This window comes from Lepeophtheirus salmonis, chromosome 6 (assembly GCF_016086655.4).
Source record: "Lepeophtheirus salmonis chromosome 6, UVic_Lsal_1.4, whole genome shotgun sequence".
NCBI classification, from domain to species: domain Eukaryota; kingdom Metazoa; phylum Arthropoda; class Copepoda; order Siphonostomatoida; family Caligidae; genus Lepeophtheirus; species Lepeophtheirus salmonis.
Genome location: NC_052136.2, coordinates 20,905,416 through 20,932,064, shown reverse-complemented (window position 1 = coordinate 20,932,064; position 26,649 = coordinate 20,905,416). Strand labels below are relative to the sequence as shown.

Here is a 26,649-nt window from a genome sequence, read left to right as displayed (position 1 = left end):
ATAATTTGATTCTTATTTTTTTAATAAAACTATAAGCAATTATAATTATAAGTAAGTTATTGAATTATTTTATAAGGAAAACATGAATACTATATTCAACGCTAGATTTATCACCGCCAAGATATTTCTAATTTATTTCTATCGATAGAGAAGGAGGGGGGAATAGAAGCCCTGCCACTAACAACTACTTCTTCTGCTGTTGGTGGTTGTGAAGCAGTGTTATAGAGGAATAGTCCTTCTATATATAATACAAGGAGCCCTCCACCATTTTGTTTCTTTTGTACTTATGTCTGTGGATATGTTGTGAAGAGTGAAACTACTTAAAAAAGGCAAAATCCCTATTGGATCTTCATTTTGTTGGTAAGAGGATGGCCAAAGAAGGCTGTTTAATACAATCCACAACAAACAAAAATATCTTGTATAAAATATTATTTTTAAGATATAAAATATTACATTTTCGACACAAATAACTTGAATAGAAAAATTTGTCGAAAATAATTACTTTTAAAACAATAAGTTTTCTATGTAATCCAAAAAAAAAAATCAGTATTATTGTGCATATATGGTTTTAACTCTTGTAATAGTATATTTATCAAAAAAAAAAAACATTGCACTATTATTTGAATTATTTTTTTCATAAATTGCAACATTAAATATCCAATTTTTTCACTTATAAATTGAATTCAAAATTTGTAAAGGACTTTTTATCATTGCTAAATAATATTAGAAATTATGCATTATGAAGGATTTTTGATAAATTTCCTATTTTTCTATTAATAATATCATTTTTAAATTTGCCAAAAATTACATGATGTAAAACATTGAGTTTTTTAACATTTAATAAGGAGTGTTTTGTCGTGTTCTTCTATATGGGATCTCACAATAATCCATATTCAACTGTTTCAGGTTATATTTATAAAATATTTACATATAAGTATTTTATTAGAACTAAATAATAATAAATTGCGAAATATTTATGATTTAGATTTCAAACATTAAATATTAAATTTTTTGTTTAATAACTGATATTGAAATTCTTCAAAAATACTAGATCTGAAACACTTAATTTTTAACGGACATATATTGCTGATTTACAATAAAAAATTCTTATTTAAATACCTTTCAAAAACCTTTTGATATTTTTTTAATTTATTAGGTAAGACATGAATTAAATATGTCATTAGATAGTTCTATAAGTTTTGAAAAACTTTCAGAATAAGCTGAATATGAACATAGTAGTGATTACTCTTTTTTTTTTTAATGTTAAAGAGATAGAACATTTTGTGTTCTAAAGCAACGATAAATAAAATAATGTTACCCCTATTGATTGATAAATATTTATGAAAATCCTTTAGAAAATGCTAATTTTCTTATTATATATCTAAATTGTTCAAATGAATATATGATATAAATTAGCTTTAAATAATTAATGTATTCAAAAATTGTACTTCAAACTACAAAAACTTGTATGTTTACTAAATAAAATATACATTGTAAATTGGTATTTAGGTAAAGTAATGATGTGTTCAAAAAGTCCAAGTTGATCGTTAAATAGTTAAATATAAACAACATATAAAATTATAGCATAAATTTAAATTTGTCATCAAATTGGACAAAAAAATCTATTTTTTGGAAGAATTCACAAAAAGACTAAAGAATGCAAATACTTATATATTTATACAGTGGGATCGGTTGGATTGCATCATAAGTTTAACATAAACTAATTATCTTTATGGCAATACCGTTGTTTTAATAACAAATTTGAACTTATTTACAATAGGACAGTTCTTATCTATAACTCGTACTTTTTAAACAAATCAATCATTTAGATGAATATTCAAATTATATTTTTGATTGAAACAACTCTATTGTAAATAAAAAATGAAAAATTTTCATATTCATTTTCATATACAACTTTGTAATAACCTACTATATATCAGCACGTTTGAAAATGTTAGGGATGGGGGAATTAATGTTTTATTCGATATTTGATAATTGTATGAGATTCTGCATTAATTGTATAAAAAGGATGATATCCTGAAATATTTTGCTGATATTTGAATATATCTAAAAAAGTTTAATTTGTTAGAGTAAAATTAATGTATATATATTCATTATTGAGATATGCCCATATTTCATGTTGCAAATGGTATTATATATATATTTCATTTCGTAGTAGCACTTAATCAACTTCGTTGAAGCTATTTATTATTATAAAACTACGGGAAAAACGCGTAAATCAATACTAAATGTTATTGAAAAATAAATAATGCTTTATTGTTTTTTTTTCTCTTGTTTTTTTTTCTTAGTAAGATAATAACGTTTTGCTCGTATTTGTTTTATAAAAAGACTTCATTAGATTCCAAGAGTCTACAGTAAATTGAACAATTGGTATATATGAATAAAATATATTATAATTATATATATAAATATTGGTTTGAACCATCTGTGAAAATAATACACAAAATCTCATTTTATGTCGAATCCGGGAAAGAGCCTCTGTGATTCCAGCAAAAATGTTGCTACTTCTACAAAGTACAGGGGGAAAAAGTTCCATTTTAATTATTACTTAAGTATCTACACATTAACAAAATTATTTTATTTGTTGTACGTCAATATAAAAACAATGTTGAACAAAAATAAAGAAAATCTATATCTATTATTTTATTTACAAATACATACAGTCCAATATTTGATAGGGATGTTTGAGTCAATTATAGGCTTTATAATCACATTTGTGGGATGACTGTAGATGTGCAAAATTTGAAGCTATGGTTTCAAATCTTTATTTAAAATATGAGGCTTAATTTGGTCCTGATATGACTTTTCAAATGAAATCTTTCAAATTCTCTATATATTTGTCTGACGACTTATTTGGATACTTTGAGTACAATTTGCAGCCGCTCCAAAGGTTTATTGCGAATAATTTGTAGCCATCAATTGATGATCATTCCTGGAACAAAAGAATCCTTCAGATTTGTATTATCAGTTATTAATTTCACAGGATATTGATTTTAAATACCTACCCGGAACTCTTTCCTACTTTTTTTATACTAAGAGAAATTTATTATTATATTCAATTTCCACAACACTGATTGGATTGTCAATCTCATTTTTATATTGAATATCTTTAAACATCATAATGAAATAATTTTTTGTGATAAGAAAACAAAAGGCTTGTAGGAATTGAAAAATATCTTTATTTCTTTTTATTTGTGGGTTTTTAAGAATATTCTACACGTACACATAACGTCAAAAAATAGCACGGACTTTTGGCCATCATGTTGCTTTTATGCAAAATATTTTATAGAGTCTTACTTAAAAGGGAATCTTTGTTAGTTTGAACCATGGGTAAAAGAAAAAAAAAAAAAACAACAACATATATTTTGAAAAGCAAACTTTCTTTAATAAATTTATACCTTTAAAAATGTTCACCTATAGGAAACCCTTCCTTCCCTAGAACAAGGTACAAAAACCACTTTATTGACCCATCAAATTTTATTAGTTGCTGTTGAAAAAAAAAACTTATCTTGAACTTTTTTACGAGAAGTCAACAACAATGATTTTTATGAACTACTGTTTAGTACTTCAATACTTCTGGAGCACTTTATCTCTCTTCATTGAGAAGTGTTAAAAGTATTATAAAACAACACACACAACAAAAAAAAAACCTCCACACACAAAAAAAAATGTATGAGGAAATTTTTATTGGCAAGTTTTATATTGATTTTTTTCATTTTTTTGGGTGTTAAATGTTAAATATATATATATGAAGTATATTTGAGTATGAAGGGGAATTATGGATGGTTCTGCATCTTTTTTATGCAGTTATAATTCTATATATGTAGGTGGATATGTAAGTGAGGGTTGTAAAGCTATATATTATAATCATTATTGTTTTGTCAGTTAGTTATTTCCTTTAAAAATTCAAAAAGAATTTACCTATGACAATTTTAGTGAATTGTCCCTCAGTGATTCAAGGTTAGGTTGGGTTTTTTTTCTTTCTTCTTTCTTTGGAGGTGGTTTTTACAAAAATCTCTTATTCTAAAAGTTAAAAATAAAAAAAAGGAATAACGAAAAGTGACAAAAATTAACGGTTTATGGATATTCATTAAGCGTTAATGAATTTTTTGTTCCAAAAAGAAAGGAAAAATGAGAGCAATGTCGTAAAAATAGGATCGATATTAGTAGATTTTTTTGTATCCTTTGACTATGTACATAAAAAAACGTCTAAAGAAGTTCAAAGATAATTTGAAAAATATAAAAAGCAACACAAAATTTATATGCATATACAGGCTCATGAGGGATAGTTCATTTATAGCCTTATTTATTGATCACATATAAAAAAATGGACGCCAATCAAAGTTTCACATCTAGATCTTCACATAAAGGTATAATATACTTCAGTAGCTATAGAGATTCCGAAGCAAAAACATCCAGGACAAATATTTCTTGATTTACTTTTCCATATTAAGACGATGAATAAGATCATCGACGTCTTGGAAAGCAGAATTATTCTAATTCAATGGAATTTTGTGGCTGGAGAATGATATTATTTAACGTTGTTCCAGAAAATACCAAGGATAATTTGGATCACATTATCACCTAATGGATAGATTTTGATTCAACGGTTTCCATACGGGCAATGGGCCGAGAACTTGGAATCCATGAGAAGACAATCTGCCGTAGAAAGATATATCCCAAGGGGAATTATGTATGCCAACATGCCCACCCTCTAATGTCACACAAAGATACCGTTTAATAGTTTTGGGGGAAAAAATGTGTAAAAGAGAAATGGCTTCCATCACCAGCAGAATTATATCATCTGGATTCTTTATTTTATAGCGTTGTTGAGTGTACAACAAATAATCTAAATGATGAAGCCCTGAATGCCTCCATTTCATGAGAATGGGCGTTAATTGATTTGGAAGAACTAAGCTGTGCCTGTTGTAGCTTCCTGTGTCGTTTGGAGAAATGAGTGGCAGCAGAATGGCAAAAATTTAATTAAAACTATTTATATTTATGAGTATATCTAAATTATACTAAAAATAATTATATAGCTATTATTAATTAGTTACAGCATGTCAAAGCAATATTTCATTTTTCTGTCAATTTAAAAGCTGCACCCTGTAGACAGTAAATCCAGAAATATTTTGGAGTTAGTGAGCTATATTATGCAAGCAGAAAAAAGAGATGTGAAAATCTTCGAACCCCTTGTAAGAGTAAATCAATATAAAGTATATGTTGGTAACTTTGAGAGACGATACAAATTAACCTGCGAGATATAATGTAAGTGCTCTTATTAATTAAGCATCCGAATTTTGAAAATTCAAACTTATTAACGAACAAGGAGCACTTCAGTTTTTATAGTGATTTCTGTTGGCAAATATGTCGTTTTTCAAACTTGCCAGCATATATATTTCTTTTTGATTCAACTAGCGAGGATTTGGACAATTTTCACATCCCTTGACATAATACAACAATGTAAATTATATTACTTAATCACAGCGTTATTTCCCTAGCACAAAAATTTATAATAACATTTTTTATCATCTGTCGATGTTTCAGCTTCTTTTCCCTTAATCAGTGTTCAAAACAAAGTTGATTGGTTGAATTAGAAGTAGCTCTTGGTCCGACAAAAATATTCCAACAATGATAGAGTAATCACTTCATTGTTAGGAAGATTTATCCTAGAACCAACTGATTTTGGAACTTTTTCTCTGTTTCTTTTGGGAGGTTACCGACATATACTTCCTTTCAAAATGTAAGCCTAAGAAGATTTTGACAATTTGCACACCCTTAGTAATGAACAAACGTGTTAGCACTGCGTTTTTACAGCTATATGTCAGCTTTATTTAGCAATGAGTTGACTTTTGTACCAAGTTTGGTAAGTTCGAGTTTGTTGAAAATTTATACTACATATTGTGTGTGATATGGGATTGTATTTAATTCCATTACCTCTTCTTTTAAAAAGAAAGTCCAGTCTTGGTAGTTTGATTTTTACTGTCCTTTTGAGTGTTACTACATCCGAATTCATTCTTCATTACTCGAATGTTTAATGAAGCAGAATCTCCTACTAAAAAGTATTTCGTGCGAATTCGAGTAATCTTTAGAAAATTGTCAACTTTATTAAGGTGCAGTTGTTTTTTCTCGAGTTCGAGTAAGTCTCAAATGCAATACCAATGGTAAGTAGTTTTTCCCTCACTGTTTTAATATTAGCAAGTATATATAATCAATAAAAACCCTTCAAAATAAGCTGTGCTAGCTAAGCTAGTAGGATGTACAAGAAGTAGAGAAAAATAAGACTTCAAAGATTAGAATAGGAAAAATTGTTGGTGCTATCGTTTTTTGCTGTGTTTGTTTTGCATTATTTAATGGATTGTCGTGGCCTTAACATATCTATCTCAAAAAAAATAGAATTAACACTTACCTTTGGTGTATTCAACAATGAAATAAAGATAAAAAACTTACCCTGCAATAATCATAACATAAATGTAGAAGGGATCTCAGTAATTCATTCTCTATCCCCCATAATCAAATAATAAGCAGCTGATGTTAAAAAACGTCTTATTTCAGTAATAACATATGTGTCGCTCCTGCCCTTCCCTCGCACTCTCCGAAACACACACCCCTAGCTATACGTATGCTATAGTTGAGCATTAGAATGTTTGAAGATACCTTTAAAAAATAATTACTGTTTTGCGCAAAAAATTACATCCAAAAATGATCCTAAAGTTGCTTAACCAATTCCATCTATAACATCACATTTTAGTATTAACTAAATTAGAAATGTGTCATTTATTAAAGAATGAATGAAGGGAGGGAAACATATTATTATAGTTCAATTGTGTACAAAGTATAATACACTCAATCATAAATCAAAGTAACTCTCTATTAAATCATCATTATGAAAGCAAAAAATGATTACTTAATTATGATGTCCAATTCAGAGGAGCACTGGTGCTTTTATGCGATGGAACAAGATATTATTTATATATATGTGTATATACGATATACATTCATGCTAGGCATTATAATCACGCAATGCTTTAAAGAAGTAGAAAAAAGGGGAATTTTACAATAAATGCAATAAATCTTAAAAAATGTTTTATTGTATACGAAAAATAGGTTTATATGTATAATATATTACTTCGAATTAAATGGAAAATATATATTCCCTATTTTTTATTTGATTTTGTTTGTGAAATAGCTATATTGCAACAATATTGTGCATTGTAAATATATATTCTGTGTACAAGTTGCAACTTGTATAAGTAGATTGTTCAAGTTACAAATTGTACATTCCATTACGTCAAGTTGAAGCTTCATAACATCCTACCTTTTAGCTACCGGCTATACACTGTGCGTGAGAAAATTGAAGAAAGACATTTGAAACCAATTTCGATAAAAAAAAGTAAACTTTTCAGGTTTTAAAGGTCTATATTTAAGCTTTCAAATTATATTTGTTTTGATCAAATCAGACAGCAACAAGTGTTTGAAATTGAAGCAGAGAGACAGGGAGTTGCTGACTTGCTCCGCGTCGGAATACCAGTGATCTCCGTTAGTGAGATTGTCCCTTGCAGAAAGACACAAGTTTATGCGTTGAAGAAGAAGAATGGGATGGGGAAAGTCTGGAGAAGAAGCTGGGCAGTGGAAGGGATAATAAATTTGGAGCAATTGGGGGACACTATCGACAAAAACTATCAGTATAGTTGAGTGTCTCGGAAACCATAATGCATAGAGCGGTATGACCTCATAAAGATATCTGAAGAAAAAATAAGCTACTTACTGAATCCTCCAAAATCAGTAGAATGGATAGTGAAAAAAAGTAATTAATGGGCCATCCAACTTTTGAGCCCACAATTTCCTTACTTTGCTCCCTAAAATCATGGAATTTAGAGCTATGTGCAAGGTTTAGCCTGTGCCCACCCCCACTTGTCTGCCATCGCTCTTAAAGCTGCTGTTGAGAAGCAGAGGGATGCCACGCCAAACAACTTTGTTTTGAGAATCTTCAGTGCTTTCGGGGGAAGAATTAAGAACATGTTTGAGGCAGACGGCGGACAATTTTTAGAAACGAAAGTTAAATATGTAAAAAGTTAACTGCATTAATAACTATTTTTCTACCACCACCCCACAGCCCCCATGAGGCATTGGACTAGGCTAAGTTTATTTCCGCAATTCGTTGACGCTCTCTGTAGATTAATTTGATCATTCCATTCTGATCTATTGAAAGGACGCATTAATAAAGTATTTACGAGTAGTATATCTTACTGTACGCATTTGTGTATCATTATGTGCCATAGCGGGACCATACTTAATTCATCATTATCGTTTAAATAATAAAAAATTTGACCATAAATATATCAGCAATCTAAGGGAGTGGTTTTTCACTGGGATAGAGGATGTTATGTATTTACTGAGAGATATTATTTAAGAAAGTCTGTTATAATTAGTTATCTATTTAGTAGCAATTGAACTGTTGTCCCCTGGGTCATCTAATATACCGTAGAATGATTACAATTAGTAAATATTGTACATAAAAACAGTTTCCAATTTACACCAATAGTATATTAACTATTTCACGCAGTGGGTCTAAACCTTTGTATATACTGTAGGGATCTTGCTTAAGAAAGTCTCTTAAAATTACATATTTATAATATATTTAGAAATAATGTAACTATGGATCCTTTTATAATTTATGTAATATGGAAAATAAAGCTTATTAGAGGGATTTTGCTTAACAAGTTTAATATTTAGGAGAATATAACAGGAGATCCTTGAATGGTTATCCAATGGGCCACGAAATAGTTGTAATTAATAAGTTATTTTGATCAAATTATGTCTAAAATTATACTATTAATAAATATCTAGCTTAATTGTCACCTCTTATACAACTTGTATGAACTGTGCGAATCATATTCAAAAAAGTTTATTAAAATTAGTGATTTATTAATAAATTTAGTAAAAATGAAATCGTGGACCTTTATGTTTTATAATTTGCTACAGAATACTTTTAATTAAGAAATAATTTTAATAAAAGAAGTCTAAAATTACACTAAGAATGTATCAACTATCTAACACAGTGAATTGTGACCGAGGAAGAGAGGAAAGGATTTATCTCTTGTTTAGAAATATCCATTTGCAATTACTAATTATATATTTTCTGTACAAGTTGTAAATTGTATAAGAAAATTGTACAAGTTAAAAACAAAAAAGAAAGTGAGTAAGTTTAAATGAATAACTTCCAGTACTTTAGGTTAGGTTCATGCAATAATACAATATTCCATCGATAGTTGAATGGTTTAATTATTGACTATTTTTGGTAAAAGATACAAATTAATTATAAAGTTCAAATGCTCACAGTCTGTTATACTCGTAAATACATAATAAGAAAGTAATTTTAATAAATGAAGATGAAATGTGAACATCAATTTATAGATTGTAATTGAATTGACTGATGTGATATAATTAAATGAAGTATTTTATGACGAATAAATGTCAACTTGTACAATTACATTACACCAATTACAACTTGTATACAGTACTGGAGGTTTGTTCAGAGACCTGCACAAACATAATGAGGTTTTTAATTAACGATAAGGCAATAATAAGGCTACAAAACTGAATTTGGACCTTCTGAATGTTGTTGTAAGTCAAAGATGTTTCATTTTCATGGTTTCGTGTTTGAGGAATTTATGGTACAATGTAAATATAGAAAAATTTATAAATACACCTTTGCCTTGAATAGTAGCCCCATACTGCAGATATGGTGAATCAACTAAAAATCAATCCAGAATATTAAAAAAAAAAGGAAAAAGGCTTACTAATTTTTTACATACAGCTAACTATTTCATGGACATATTATGTGCAATTATTGGCTTTACATTCCAATTTCTGGAATAAGGTGAAATATTGAATAATGTTAACAATAGTTTAAAGCTTTTTAATGATTTATTTGACTTGATTTAACTCCGATATGGACTGTCAAAGAAAAATAAAAGTCGTTTTTACCTCTTAATAATGAACAAATCATTTTGTTACTTCAAGCTCCAGATTTCAAAGGGCTAATAAGTAATGTTTATTATTAAAAATAAAAGGTAATTGTATGATAAATAGAAAAGTAATCATTTTGGCTTTCTTTTGTGTTGCTAGGCCAGATATTCATATGTATATCAAAAAATCTCATAATCAAAAAGAAATCCAAAAAGTTCTGTTTTCATAACTTTTTGCAAAAATTTACAACATTCATTTTTTCATAGCTATAGAAGAATACAAGCATATTTGTATTTATAAAAATTGTCAATGAGTGAGACACGCATGTTATGTTATGTGTGTTGCGATCATTATTTAGGTGTTGATTGAATTAATGTGCTATATTTTGTTGTTGTCTGACTATTCAACTGTGAATGTCTTGTGTACAATAATTTTATATCTCGAGAAACATAAAAGCACATTCAAAACAAGGGCAGAAAGAGATGGAACAAGATAATGTTTCAAGCATATGTATATGTGTTGCATAGGTGAGAGTGATCAAAATGGAACAACATGTTGCAGACTTGTGAATCCTTTCTTCTTTTTTTTTTTTTCATTAGGCTGACAAATTATTATATGATTAAGTTTAGAAAAATCACTAATCCGACTTACCAGGTCTAGTTACTCTTTCAATTGGTCTTGCACACCCTCTCCAACGGGATTCCTAAGACATAAACTCAATAATTTGCGAAATAATAAAAAAAAATAATAAGCAGAGAGCAACAATGGTTTGTTTAACCAGTACTAAATATAGAGCTACAGGATAATCACATGTTAAAAATTTTACAATACTAAATTGGTATTTACACTAACACTATGGCATACAAACATTGTGCCGCCGATGATGTAACCCTTCAAATTATTACATATTCCTCCTTTCTTAGCCCAAACAAAATTTTCATTTACAAAAAGGCAAGGATATAATTATTATCCATAAAAAAGTCCTCCAATTTCTGTACGAGCTCCCACACAAACAAAAATCCTTTTTAATGAATGTAAATTCCTCTAAATGATTATTTTGTCAATTATAATAAAAATACAAATATATAGCAAAAAGTTAAAAAGTTCTCAAATCGTACCCTTTTGTACCAAAACCCGTACGAAATTATTTGTAAAAATATGAGACTGTTCTTTAAAGAACAATAACTGTTTTTATTTTATTTTGCCGGAACAAAGGCCTCGACAGGGGATGGGCTGGAGGGATATAGCTCTCCCCCCCCCCATCAAATAATTTTTACCTTTTACAGGAATTTTTTTTGTCAAAACAATTAATATTTGAAATTTAATTTCAATCTTTAAAAAAAAAAGTCATATATGAAGTTTAATTTTTGAATTTTTTTCACGGAAAAAAATTTAATTTTTTGTGAATATCCATGAATTTTTTAATTTTATGTGAATAACAGTGGATTTTTGAAAAAATTTAATATTTGAAATATATTTTATATTTTGAAAACAAAAACAAAATATATAAATCCTGCGGACATCCATTTCACGTTTTTGTTTGGTATTGTTAATAACAACTTCCAAGAGTGTATATTAGGTTAAATTTGTTTAACACTTCCATTAAAACTTTAAAAACTGAAATGAGCCAGATCCTTTCATTTTGAGCAAAAAGTCCCTTCAAAGAGCTTCTTCTGATTTTGAAATACAAATTATAATATGACAAAATGTAATATTTTGTATAGTTTTTTTTTATATATATTTTGATTCCTCTTTACTTCTTCTAATCCAATCTTTAACATTTTTGTTTCCAGGCCAAATATATTAAGAAGGCTCTCAACACATGGACTTGAAAGACAGAATAATAATAATGTTTACCTTGGATATTAATCTCATATATCTGTAATTAGACTCTTTTCAGTGAATATTTAAATAGAAGGAAAAAATAGAGTCCTATAAGAACTAATCGTAGACAAAAAAAAATCAATTTGAGTTCATCATTGAATTGAAGGGGGAAAAAGCCTTTTGGAAGTGGTTTTCTTTTGGATTATGGATGTGAATTCACTCAGGTAGGAAGTATAAATTGATAATAACATGCAGATTCAACGTTTAACTCAAGTAATGAATAAATAAGTATTTTGATAAATGTTATATTATATAAATTGTACTAAGCAGGAAACCCTTGCTTTAAATAACAAAAAAAAAACACATCAACTTAAGATGAAGTAAGTCAACATTTTGACCAATACTCCTATAATATTTTGTTAGGGGAAAACAGTGAACATAGAAATCGCCTATTTAATCTTGAACAAATGAGCATTTTAACACATTTTAATAGTATTTTATGGTTTTAACAGGGAGTCCTTGTTTTAAACACACCCCAACTCAAAAACATCAACTTAATATTGAACAAATCAGCATTATGACAAATTTTATAGAATTTTTTATGTTTAACAGGGAACTCCTAATTTAAATTCCAACATAAAAATGTCGACTTAGCTTTAAATAACTCTGTAGTTTTTAAAATATTATATTTTATACATAATGTAATAAAACAGGGAGCTCTTGTATTTCAATGAAAGTACAATTAACATTGAAGGGATAAGCATTTGACTCATTTTTAATAATTTAAAATGTATGCAAATAGCATGCAGATACTAGATACAGAATTTGAATAGCAAATTCAGGAGCCTCTTTATTATTATTCAAACATTTTAATAAAATATTATATTTATCAGAAAATTTTAAGAAGAAATGATAAATGTTATAGTTATGATTGATTCACAGTGAAACTTCTTCTTTGCGAACGTTTGTTCTACGTGAGACATCATACGAGAGGAAATGCGTAAATATATCATATATAGAGAGACACAGAAAGAAAGTACACGGTGAACACTGTAACTACAACTTTAAGGCCAGCCTGCTTGAGTGTGTGTGTCTGTCTGTATGTTGGTTACTTCATTCGGTTTTTATTATTCTTATTTTTGAAGCCTACTCATGAATAAAATTAAGTTATAAATTTTGTTTTTATTATCATTAGGAGAGATAAGAGAATCATAATCATAGTAACAATAAAATTAGTAATAACTTTGGGGATAATTGTAATTTGAAATCATTTTCAAGCTTATATCCATCACTACATATTGGACCAATTCCTTAAAATTAAACATAATGTCTGCAGGACTTAATCTATATACATATATAGTGTCCGAGACAAAAAAAAAATGTTTCCGGTTGGGTCTTAGATGATGTAGACTGAATTTTTCATTCACCAAAGTTCAAACTGATGGCCGCAGTTTGTTTTTCTAAAATTACCGTCACATTATTACAAATTTTACAACAAGACGGGTCAATACCGAGTTAGCTGTTAAAACTCTAGCAGTCTCACCCTAGTTTCAGATTTTAATACCATAACCCAATAATAATATTTGTATATATATATGTATAGTACGCATAAAATTAATCCTTTTTCGCACATATAATAATTATAAAAGTTGTGTTATAAACTGAGCACATCACTAATTTTCCCTTCCTTTATTTCGATCGTTTTATTTAGTTATGTTTTTTTAACAAACTTGTTCCATCTCCCTTTTACCTTATTTAAAGAAGGGGTCGGCATTTGAGAGACATCTAGCGGTAAATGTACACAATAAACATGGGGGGGGGGTTCTTTTCTTTTATAGCTATGACTAGGACCTACCTAGTCATATCATCATTTACATATTGGCAATAAAATGTCTGTTGATGATTATGGATAATTAAGTATGAAATGCCGAAATATCAACTCATAATTTGGCAAATTGTGTCCAACACAAAAATTAAGGAGAAAAAAAATGCAGGAGCACTCATAAATGAACTCGTTAATTATTAAAAATGTGCATTGAAATTCAGGGAAGTTCATTTTGCTCCCTCAATTAATACTTTTGAATTCTTTCAATATACATAATATAGGTGTACGAGAGGTTGTGTGATGAACAGAAAAGAGAGCGTAAAAAAGGATTTTTAACAAAGTTATTGACCATTTACATCTCATAATCATAAAATAAAAGAAATAATATATGTGTATTATGTATATGAGTACGCCATGACCAAGAAGATCTCCGCTACTTTCCCGCACATTTCATATAAATATTCTTCCGCGGGAAAACGCGAGGTTTTTGTCGCTTTTCTTCTCTTCTCTATCTGAACAAAAAAGAAAAAGAGGAGAACAGCCAAAACTACCCATGCTGGCTGTTCTTCCTGTCTCTTTCTCTCTTACCAGTGCGTAGGTAGTAAGGCACGCGCTGGCGCCATTTTGAATTCTCTTTCTATTTTCCCTTCTTCTTTTCTCCCCCCTGAAAAGCGGAGTATTAAAAGTTGTCGCTTTTATCTCTCTTTTGTACAGCTGTCGGGGCGCACTGAATATAAATTACTTTTTATATTCTTGTAACGATCAAATATTATAAGTTCTTCTAAGTCTATAAAAAACAACTTCATGATGTGAGCTTTGACGCAAAGGTTGCGTCTATAGTATACGATAAGTTTTATAGCAAAACTATACACTTTGTTTTTTTAATTTCTTCATTTGAACAATAATGAATAAATTCAAAAGAGAAGAAGGCTTCTTTCGCTCCATAAAATACAAATAAAAATTCGCATTTTTCTTATTCCTTTTTTTAACATATAATTTATATATTTATTTTTTTCTCCCTTTTTTTCAAAGGAAAAAGAAGAGAAGAGAAAAATTTGAATATTGAACATTTCATTCAAATACACACAGTAAATAAAGGAAAAACAAAATGGGACGGTTCACGGGATGCTGTAGCCTTTTGGTGGCGTTGAGGGTAGCATCTTCTTCTTGCTGGAGTATTATTACGAAGACTCATAGTAGAGGCTAGGGGGAAAGCAAATCAGCTTTCCCAATGAAAGCTTTCTTTAAGAAAAGAATAAAAGCCTTTTTATTAGAAAATTATGTTCTTCCAGCAAATCGATAATAACTTGTTTATTTATTTGTTAGAATAAATAAAAGTCAGGAATTTTAATTGTATATTTTGTTATTCAGTAATACTTTTAAGGTTTATTTCTGGGGGATTTTCAAAGATACAACAGAATAATTCATGCTCTTATCAGAGATTCGTTAGATCTCTTCTTCTTCTGAGGGTTCATAAATCGATCAACTACATTTTGTTATTATTATTCTTCTTTTGAAGGGAAGGAAGAAGGGAGGAAAAACAGAAGAAGAAGACAGAGATTAGTGATGTGCTACACCTCGAAAGGAAAAATAAACTTGTTTTAATTTCATTAACGAAAATTGGCAATGTCCTTGTACATATGAACCATTTGTATAATTAAATAATTATCCGATTATTTTATTAATATACTTTTTATTTAATTAAAATGGAAAAAAGTAGTGCTGTTTGTCGACTTGAGGAAATTCGAACTGAGTCAATATGTTAAAAATAAGGAAAAATTGTTGATATATGAGTAGTGGGAGATCCTATAATTCGTTACAAACTCCTGGATCAAGTTGGCCTTATGATAGGGCCCGAGGAAAAGAAGATTTCTACAATATACAAACTTACTGCCCAACAGTATAATAATAATTCCGCTTGGTAACCACTAGGAATAAGTCCAAGATAACCCTGGGATTAGAGCTGCCCTGATTATACCTATGAATCATCTGTCTTCTAAGGGATAAGAAGGTCCCCGAAACTCAAAAGATCTTTTGATGTGTAGGTTTAGTGAGAGAAACCACTACTCCAACCGACTCAATAATAAACTATGAAGGTATCTGACTCGTATTTGTAGGCAACTGACTTTTCGACACATCACGATTTGAATTCTGTTGTTGATGATAATCATGGACTCTGGTGGATACAACACCAAATAATTATTTTAAAGACAACTTTTTGGGGCAACATTCCCTCGTCCCACGTACATATATATAAATAGAACACATCACTACAATTGTCTGGGTAAAAGAAAGAGAGACGCAGTTTGAGTTTTTTTTTGTTTTTTTTCAATATAAACACATAATTCTTTTTTCTCTTTCTTTCTTTTTCTCTCTTACACCCCCCCCCCCCATTTCCACTACTTACTACTGCCCTCCCTCCATCTGGTGGAATGAATCATCACCACCAACAACAAAAACAACATATCATTGGATGCTTTCTTCTTCTACGGCTGATTCTTCTTCTTCTCCATCATCGAATAGGTGGTTGTCGTCTCTTTACTCTGTAGTACAGTAAATCTCTGTGATACGGGCTCCCAAATATACGTGTAATAAAGAGAGAGGATGCTGATCACAAATTAATATTGGCATAAGAACTGTTCAGGAATTATTGACCAGACACAAGAGTCACTTCCAGCTTATTTGACAGTTTCTTTTTTTTTAAATAAATTGCTTTGATTTACAAAATCCGGTCCAGGAACTATGTAATTAAACTTGAAAGCCAATGTATAGCTGTACTATAATAAAAACCATTTAATCTTATGAGTAATGACTAATTATTATTATCGAATAGCAGGTATTTGCAAACCCTCCCCCTCCCCCAACTAAAAACATAAGAACCACAGGAGTAGTAACACACAACGGAAATCCGTTGTCCTCACCTGGTTTCCCAGGTCAAGGGCACGCTACCCAACGACATCTATTGGTGGGGATCACAAAATGCTTTTATCTCTATTAATATAGTAATATCAAGTAGGCGGTGATCTTTTATTTTGATTGCCTGAAACAGAGGACGCGATCAAATGTCACAAATATATTTTGCATTTTGTAATTTTATAAATTAAAAAATATATTTATCGTGTTTGAGTTTGAATAGGTCGATTTTTTAGAGTTTGTTCTACAAATTAAAATTTAACATTTTATACATATACACATATATGTATAAAAAGAGCCCTTTTGGACATCCCCGGATAGAGTGTAAAAGGTGAATATATCCAGGAGGATCGAGGAAAATAAATCAGTCAGTCACCCTAATGAATTATAAGAGTAATTAAACTAATACTCAAAGCTACAATAACAAAGTGACAAAAAGCGCGTTTTAGCTTGTAGGAGTTTAATTGTCAGGACCAGAGCTCTCCCCACTACAAAGTTACATACAAATAATCAAAGTTTTCTCCCCACCCCAGATGTCTGTCTCTTTTGAGAAACTCCAAATGAGATTACTTAATCATTTTTCATATGAATTATGCAATTATGTCTTCAATTCCCATCTAAATTCATGCTACTAATCAATTAAAGGGTGAGTTTATGGAAGCTGCGTAGTCTGTTATAGAGTAATAATAATTGCACCCTCAACGCCCTTAGCTGCAATACAGTGGACATGTAGCTCAGTATATTTGGATCACTTTTTCTTTCCTTTCCCGAATTTATCATGTCATTACTTCAATTAAAAGGGTGAATTGATGGATGTTGTGCAATTAGTTATTGAGTAATACTCATAACAGCCTTAGAGGACAAGAAATGTGTCCTTCTTTATTTTTAGAAATCAATCATACGGTAAAAGTTTCGCAACTATGTTATAGCTTTACTCATCCCTATGTATGCACTTTTGATGGCCGTGGACACACAATATAAAACTATGTACGTAAAAGCCTCATTTTTGGTTTGTATGTAGGGAATACAATGACAAGGATTCCTTTATTTTTTTTTTTTTTGGTCTCTCTCTCTCTCTACTGATTATTCTCAATTCCCTATCTTATCTTATTCATAATTGACTAGTTTTCGTTTTAAATATATATATAACTGCTCCGAGGATTTTCTTTATATTATATTCCCATTCCGTTCTTTTTCTTCTACCATACGAAGAAGAAAAGGTCTGATAAGGAATAAGAAAAAAGAAGGGGGATTTAGTTATATGTATATATATATAAGTAAGAAATGATAAAGAAAATTGTCAAATTGTGTGCAGAAAACTTTTATTATATGTATGTAACTTTTGAATCGGTTTTTATTAGTTACAAACGTATGTTGTACGAGTAGGTTTAAAGAACATAAAGATTATGGTTTAAAATAATCATAGGAACATTTAAAAAAATTCACGCAACCTCTTTTATATATTTATATTTCCTGTTTAAATTACATCTAATATGTAGTAGTGTTTTTATCCAAATTGTAATTCATATAAGGGGATTATACAAACTACAGCCGAAAAATATTCCCATAAATAATGAATTTACATAAAAATTTGGAATAGTGAAAATACAATAATTCAGTATTTTTGAGATCTAATAATGGTGTAATTGCTTACTCTTTTAATGAAAAGTACTTATTAATTATATGTACTCTGTGGCACAATATAAAGTTGAAATGCCCACACTCACTAAATTTCTCGTAAACATATAATAAATATGTAAACTAGGAGAGTCAGTTCATATTTGGCGTTAATAAATCAAAGACTGATTTTGTAATAAAGTAAGGCATTTCAAGACAAAGAAATTGCAATTTCTACTGTTCACTGAAAAGTTAGGGCTTTATGTACAAGTTGTAACTTATATAAGCCGACTGTAGAATTTGCAATTTCTATGTATTATAACACTTTATTTTCATATACCATAAGTCATATTAATTATCAACTATTCCTTTATGCTACAATTTCATATTGACCTATTAAAAGTATTTACAAGTAATTTAATAACTGTGTGCATCTAAGCTTATATTGTGCTACACATTACCTATAATTAATATGTAATTTTCCTCAAAATAGTGAGCAATTACACCATCAAAGCATCAAAAGAATATTCATTTTTTCGTATAATCCTTATGACAAGGAATTTAAATTACTTATTTAAATGCTTCATCTCATTTTTTTGGGTTTGTGCAACTTGTAAAATTTCATTGCACCAGTTAAAACTTGTACTCCGCATATATAATGATTATGTTATTTACGAAAGAACAATTTTGTTGAAGAATATAATATGTGATATATGAATAAAACCTTCCACATATAGCTTGAAGGAATCAAAATTCAATATTTTTTAATACGTTGATAGAAATACAGAGATATAAATATCATAATGTCTGTGTATATTTATGCTTTGAAAGGAAATTTATGAAGGAGTCTAAGGAGTAAAAGAAAATAATTCTTAAAGATTATTTATTTTTTGAACGTTTTTATGACTTTTCTATATGATTTTCATTCTTGATTCCCTTATTCTGTAAGTAACTCCTTCATACATGATATTCAGTTTTTCTTTACAATTTAAAGGCTGTAATCAAAGCTTATATACATTCAACGTGGAATGTTTATATATATACATGAAGTAATATTGGAAAGACTTCAACTAAGGGACAATTTATACTCCATAAGAACAACTAAACAAGAAAAAGTTAAAATCTAATGATAAAAACCACTATTGGATTGATAAATTATATATCTAAGTCATAATTTGAAAAGTTAATTATATTCATTTACAAATTTTATTCTAACAACAATGAATTATTGTACATTTAATAAAGAAATAAATGTTCCGAAGACTTTAAGCAACCTTTAACGAAGTTTTTAGTTTAACATATGTGGCCCGTCAAAACAAAAGTTAACTAGTATAATTTGTCTCCTAATTTCATTATTTAAGTATTCTTGGATAAATTATCATTAATTTCTATGAACAAAATTTTCTCATTCGCCCTTTGGAGTTGCCTCAAATTAGCCAAAATTGATAATAGTAATAAAAGTATGAGAAAATGACAAATTGTTTGACAAAAGATCATATCGGGCCAATTATACTATGTTAAATCAAAGAAAATCTTGAAACTCTTCAATATCTTAATTCATCACACAAATTTGAAAAGAAAGCCACCAGAGTCTTTCATATAATTTTGAAATATTTGCCTGTGGGTATAAATATGATGCAAAATAATAAATTTCGACTTACTCTTTTTCCTGATTTTGTTCAAAACTGTTTTTATGTTGACATATTCCATTTGTGGACAGCTAACATAAAAACAGTTTTGAACAAAAGTCATACAGTTTCATAACTTATAAACAAATTTTGAGCAGATTATAGTCTTTTTGTTCTAAGTTATGGATGAATTGAGGCACCCAAGAATGTCAATAGTTTTCAATCCTTTAATTGATGTATGAAACTTAAATTAGACCCGATTTTATGGCCTATTTTAAAAATATATATATATTCATAATTCTTTCATCCTCAAAATAAAATTTTGCTAAAACAATTTATATTAGCCTTTCTTTTCAAAGAATTAATCAGAATAATTTGTAATATTACAACTGAAGACAAGTATTCGTCCAGGAATATTGAGTAGAATCCTTGTAGCTTGCTTTCCTGTGCACAAAAATCAATTATATTTTATATCTACCTATTTATGTACATATTGAGGGCCCTAAGTAAACAATATTTTTTTCTTTTATCTCTATACGTGATATTTTTAGCTTATATTAATAGTTTACTTTAAAAAAATAATTATATTAATTTTACATGCTTAAGGAGCTGATATTAGAAAACAACGGAGATTATTGCTGATATTTATTATACATTGGCCACAGGTACAACATATATAAGTGTTAATTTATCTCTCTATTTGAACAGTTTGGCATTTTGTTTTGGTTCAAAAACATGATGGATGTAATTGAAATTATAAAGTCAATGGATCACTTAGAATGTAAAAATTAGAATGTCTTACTTATAGCTTCCAAGTGCTGCAGAAAACATATTACTGCGTCATAACATTGCTCAAACCATGTGATTTAAAAAAAAAATACAAATCTGTTTTAAAATGGGTTTTCCTTTTCCCTATAAACCTCAATAAAAACGTCCTCCAGTTACTTTGAATATTGAAAAGTTCTCGAAATTGAACCAAAAGATCAAAATTTCGAGTTAAATATAAATCTATAATTTTCAATTTTGACTATTTTTGAAATTAATTACGGCACAATTTTACTCTTAAAATAATTTTAATTAAAAAAATAACAAAGTTCTGAACATGCATTAATCATAAAAATACGTTTTAAGATTAAAAAATATATTTTAAATTAATTCATTTAGTTACAAAAAAATCTAATTAAAAAGATAAAATGTCAAATATAACCCTTTGATTTTATAAAAATAAATATACGAGTATATAATATTTTTATATGAAAGAAAATTGGGAAATATTGATATTTGTATGCCAATTTTAAATGATCGAAATATTTTAGCAACGTTTAATTATGCATTTTCTCAATACTTTGTACTAATATAATTTAATTTGAGTTGTTTTATTTAATTAAAATTAGAAATTTATATCTAATGTTCGGAGGTAGGGACTTAAACTTGCTTGTCACTTGACCTAATTATGACAATGAAATACATAATTAATATGAGAAATTTATATCCAATGTCCAAAAGTAGGGACTACAACTTACTTGTCACTTGACTTAATATGACAATCAAAGACTTGAGACCAGTGTTGGAGTCGATAGGTAAGATTTTCTGACACGATTCGAACTCGAAAGCTAAGTATTTTATACTGTAGTTAAGAGACCCACTAACACTTATATAGATAGATCCTATATTATAATTATGGACTTGAAATGAGCTCATAAGAAATCTAAGGGGCATTGAACTGGAGTAAATGTTTTAGACTTGAGACACGACATGAGCTTGCGGAATAAGAACATTTTCCTACTTCTACCAATGCATATTTGTATAAAACCAATGTAGATTATTTTTTGTTTGTATTTTCTATGAACATAGAATTTTCATTGTCATTTACTTTGTAGGTTCAAATATGAGACATATTAAATGAAAAGTTGCTAAAAAATTTCATAAGACATTATAATTCAAATAATTAGTTATAGATATTGGTAGAGGAATACAAAAAAACAGCAATAAGAATAAAAAAATATATAATAATAATAATTTGTGTGAAACTGCAATGAAGACAAAGACTTCCTTTTGCCAAAAAAAAAAAGATTGCAATATACGCTTTCAGCCACTAGAAATGATTTATTGCCTAAATTATTGTTTGCTATTATATAGGTATATATTTGCAGTAAACGTGAGAATCACATAGAGTATCTTACAGCAACAATAATCAAAAATAATAATAAATAATTACTGAGTCTTCATTTATAATTGTAGAGCCTCGTAGAAAGGTAATTATCTATCTTATTTACTTTTTAAAAGGAAAAAACGGTATTATTTGAAAAACATATTTAAAAAAAATGTTAAATACATTATAAATACACGGAAAATATATGTTACATATAATTAACGCAACCTCGAATAAGAGAAGAATGGAAAAGAGAGAAAAAAAAAGAAAAAGGAAAGGCAGGAAAAAGGAGGAGCATTGGTGATGACGTAGTAGTAAAAAGACTTCTTCTTCCACAACAAATAAGACGTCAACAAAGATGCTTCTGAACATATTTTATTTCTTCACATACAATTAATAAGAAGAATAACAAAAAAGGAGGAGTTATTTTTTTTTTCGCGGATGAATATGATAATAATATTATTTACTTAAAAAATATCCGCAGTTTGACAAATAATATTTTTAATTATCTTCTTCTTAATAATTTGGAGAAATCCTATTTTGTGTATAGAAATCCGTTGTTTCCAATTTTTAAATTAATATATCTATATATTTTTTACAATTTTGAGCATGTATAAATAAATTGTACATGCTTCAATTTCTTTGCCTTGCAATATATTATTTGATTGTAACATTGGTCATTCTAATTACAAATCCTACATCTATTAAAATTACAAGTTTGTTAGTTAAATTTAAGTTATATAACTGTGACTATTTAAACTTAAAATGTGGCATATCATACTGATATTTTTGTAATTTTTAATAAAAATACTCAAAAATGATGGTATTAATATATCAATCATCCATGGAAAAGTCCATTATCGTATGATCCTCATCCCAAGTACTGTAAATCCTTCATTTAATTTTTTAGTTGCAACTTGTACAATTAAATATACAAGTTACCGCTTGTACAAAATAGCAACTTGTACATAAACTTCTACGTATATCCCAAAGTCAATCATACTCTTACAGTGTAATAATTTGATGATCCAGGGCTCTTAAACCTTAGGCTATTGTCGTGTAACATTTTTCAGTTTAGTTTTTAATGATTTTTTTGTATTGACCGATCAATTAGGATAATCTGTTCTAGACAGAAATTGAGACCGTCCAACTAAAATAAAATCGAAAATTTGTGGATAGAGCAATATTCATTTATATTAATCAAATTTGCTATTGAAAAAGAATAGTAATTGGTACTGGATTACAGAGGTGTCCGCATCTTAAAAATCTTTTTATACCAGTTTTAGCATTTGAAAGTTTCCCCCAAAAAAGGTTAGTTTTTGCTGCTAACGACCAAATGTACTTCCAACTCCAGCATGAACTAACTTTACTATGAACCAGGTGTAGACCAAATATATTGGTATATGTCATACATTGCATTTACAACACATCATCATATGAAACAAATCAAGAGCCCGATTGACCTACAATAACTGGCGTCATAAAACTAAGTGACAAAGTTTTTCATTTGATATATCTCTTATTGCGTTTCTCCACTTATAAAAAATACCTTTATCAGCTGTCGATTTTCTCTTTATTTTGCAATAATTTTGATTCCTCATGTTGACTGGTTAAAGTATTATGGGCTCTTCTATGCAAGCTTTGAGCCATTTCCATTAATTCATTATTAATATAAAATTCCATAAGTAAGAAGAAATTAAGAAATGATTTCGGGCCTTTATCTTTGTTGTTTTTTTTTTGAGGAGAAAAGGTTGCGAGATACAATAAAGTAACAACGTGCCCAAAGTTAATCCAAGAGATGTTATTGAAGACTTTTCTTACCTTTTGAGAACCTTTCTTGATGATAATTGATCATTTATAACTTTATATTTAAATAATATCAATTTGATCCTTTGATGGACTCATTTCACTTCTGTAATACTCAAGTTAAAAAATACAACTGGACTTGCTCCTTTTCATCCAAGATTCTAAAAATAATAAAAAAGCATGAATATCTTTGATGTCCTAGATTTAAAAGTCCAATAAACGAAGAAATTATCATTTTTTTATTTTCCTTCTTCGGAAGTACTTTGTGTTTCTTGATTTTATTGCCCATTATATATTAGAGTTATCGCAGAAGTGAAGTCAGAAGACGAAAAAATATGCAAGCAGGTAAAAAAACCTAAAAATTATTTTCTTTTGTTACGCATATATAAATTTCATGAATATGAGGGCTCATAAAATTTTACTTTTTTTTTTTTTTTTTTGTCCATTTGCTTCCTTGTTGTGATCTGTTCAAATGAAAAAGCAAAAAAGATGACACAAATGAGGCCATTAGATTGAATGAGAATTTTGTGTCTTATATTTGAAGTGTTAAAATAAGTGGTTTTCAAACTTTTTACATCGTGTATAATCTGTAACAAAATCAATATCACCAAGTAGTATCATAATTTAAAAAAATTATATGTGAAAGTTTTTGAAAAAACGTTATGCAAAGTTTTGAATGACCTTTTCTTTTAAAACTAATGTTGGATTCAAATAATGCTCAATTTTCAGAAACAAACTCGACTAAACTAAAAATTTTAAGTGTCAACATTGCATAAAAATTTGATAAATTATGCCATAATGTTATACAACTATTCTATAGCCTACGGATTTTCTAAAAATTACATTGCTCGTTCAAAATATATCCCGATTACTCAAAACTTTTAGCATTTGATAATTTAATGACCTCTCTTTTGAGAATACATATTTATCGACCTTGTTCTTATAAAATCAAGTTTGTGGACATTTTTGATAAAAACTATTTTTTGAATCACTTTTTTTACAGAAACTATTTGAGAACCATTGATTTGTAATATTATATAAAAAGCAGTTTCGTTTTTCGTATACATAAGATCATTTATATCTGTCAAATGTAAGACAGGTTTACAAATTTCAAAATATTAACCTTCTTCCCCAAAATCGACAGTCCAAGTGAACTTTTTTTTTTTTTTTTTTTTTTCAAACTTTATTTACTTTTTAATTTAAAAAAACAACCACATTTAATCAGGTTATTCGATTAAATGAAACAATTAGAAAGTTTATCAATTTTCCTCCATATACGTACAAATAGGGGATTGTAAAGGGTCACATTGCATACATATAGAGGATAACAATTTATAAAGACGTAGGGTACAACACAGTAGCAACCCTCTTTCTTTTCAACAACCATAAAAAAATTTGGAATGCATTCATTTAACCTACTATAGCTGGGTTATAAATAATACTAAATACCTCATTTAAAAAGAAGCGCACTCAACAAGAGCGTCCTCTATAGACGGTTTTCTCAACTAAAACAGAAGAACAAGAAGAAAATGTTGAATAATGACCAGTGACGTAGGGAATTATTTTCCTTCTTTATTTTTTTTAACTCAATACCTAGCTATAGAAGGAGCTAGAAAAAGAAGGGTAGGGATCAGGGATGCCATATTTTAAGTGAGGTTGCGTTAGAAAATAGTGGAAGAAGATAGAGGCGAATAATTAAATTTCCAGGGAGTGATTTAGTGGTGAACTCATAAAAGGGGCCCCAACAATGATTTTATATACAGAACAATACAAAAGGGAAGGTTGCGTTGAGTTTACAAACCAAAAATATTCATTTTTTAGCGTATTTTGATTTGTATTTTATTGAGTATATTACAATTTGTAGGTTTTATAACGCCTATATAATTATATAATAGTAGTCATTGAACACGTAATTACCAACTATATATTTCATATTTTTCCAATTATAATTACTTGGTTTTTATTTATTTATAGTTAGAAATGCTAAATTATCAAAAAAATAAAGAAAGAAATCAGATATTGTATATTTTTAAATTTTTTAAGAAACCTACTCAAATAGTTAAGAAATTTGATCAAATGACCGATTCTTTCAAAAATGCATTTATTAATAGATTTTGAAAATCAATTATTCAAAATAATCAGTTCCATATCAGTAGATAAACGTAGAAAGATCGGAAATCGAATATTCTTGGTTTGATTACCTTATACCATGTCAACTATTAATTGATGTTTTATATAATTTCATTTGATCTGTTAAATAACGCATTTATTGTGTATTTATAAGTAGTATATCTATGGGTATTTGAACTTTATATTGTGCCACAAATACTTACAATTAATTAGTAACTGTCATTATAAAAAATATCCAATACACTATGAATATATTTAACATAAAAAGGAATATTAAATTATTGCATTATCTTCTCCACAAATCCACTGTAAATTCTTCATTAATATATTTCATTTCATTTTTAGATTGCAGTTCGTATAAAATAATCGATTTCACAAAATATATAATGAATTAATAAAAATAATTGTTTTGGGGTTGTTTTTTTTTAAATAATGTAATTTGTTGTTACAAAATATAATTTAACCAAATAAATAATTCGATCACAACAGATCTATGAACATCCAATATCAACCATTTTTGAAATATTCAGTCATTGCATTGTACTCATCACAATCACACTGAAAATCCATTCTTTAAAAGATTTTGTCTCATACTTTGGTTTATGCAACTTGTATAATTTGCTTATACAACTTACAAATGTATACAACATTTAATATTTTTTTTTTTTTTTGCAAATTCACTCGTCATATTAGTACATAAATATCTTAAAGTGATAAAGCAGAGTGGCTTGACTTTTACGCTGATCTTCAAGGTATTTCAT

The 26,649-nt window shown here is 28.5% G+C and overlaps 1 protein-coding gene across 2 annotated transcripts in view; it reads left to right on the top strand.

The window, feature by feature from the left end:
• The window catches only part of LOC121120280 (uncharacterized), a 64,228-nt gene that overhangs the window by 2,529 nt on the left and 35,050 nt on the right, over positions 1–26,649 (top strand). For both annotated transcript variants that reach the window (XM_071889211.1, XM_071889210.1), the window contains exon 2: positions 11,787–12,041. The gene's annotated coding sequence lies outside the window, so the exon portion shown is untranslated. The remainder of the gene's footprint in view (positions 1–11,786; positions 12,042–26,649) is intronic.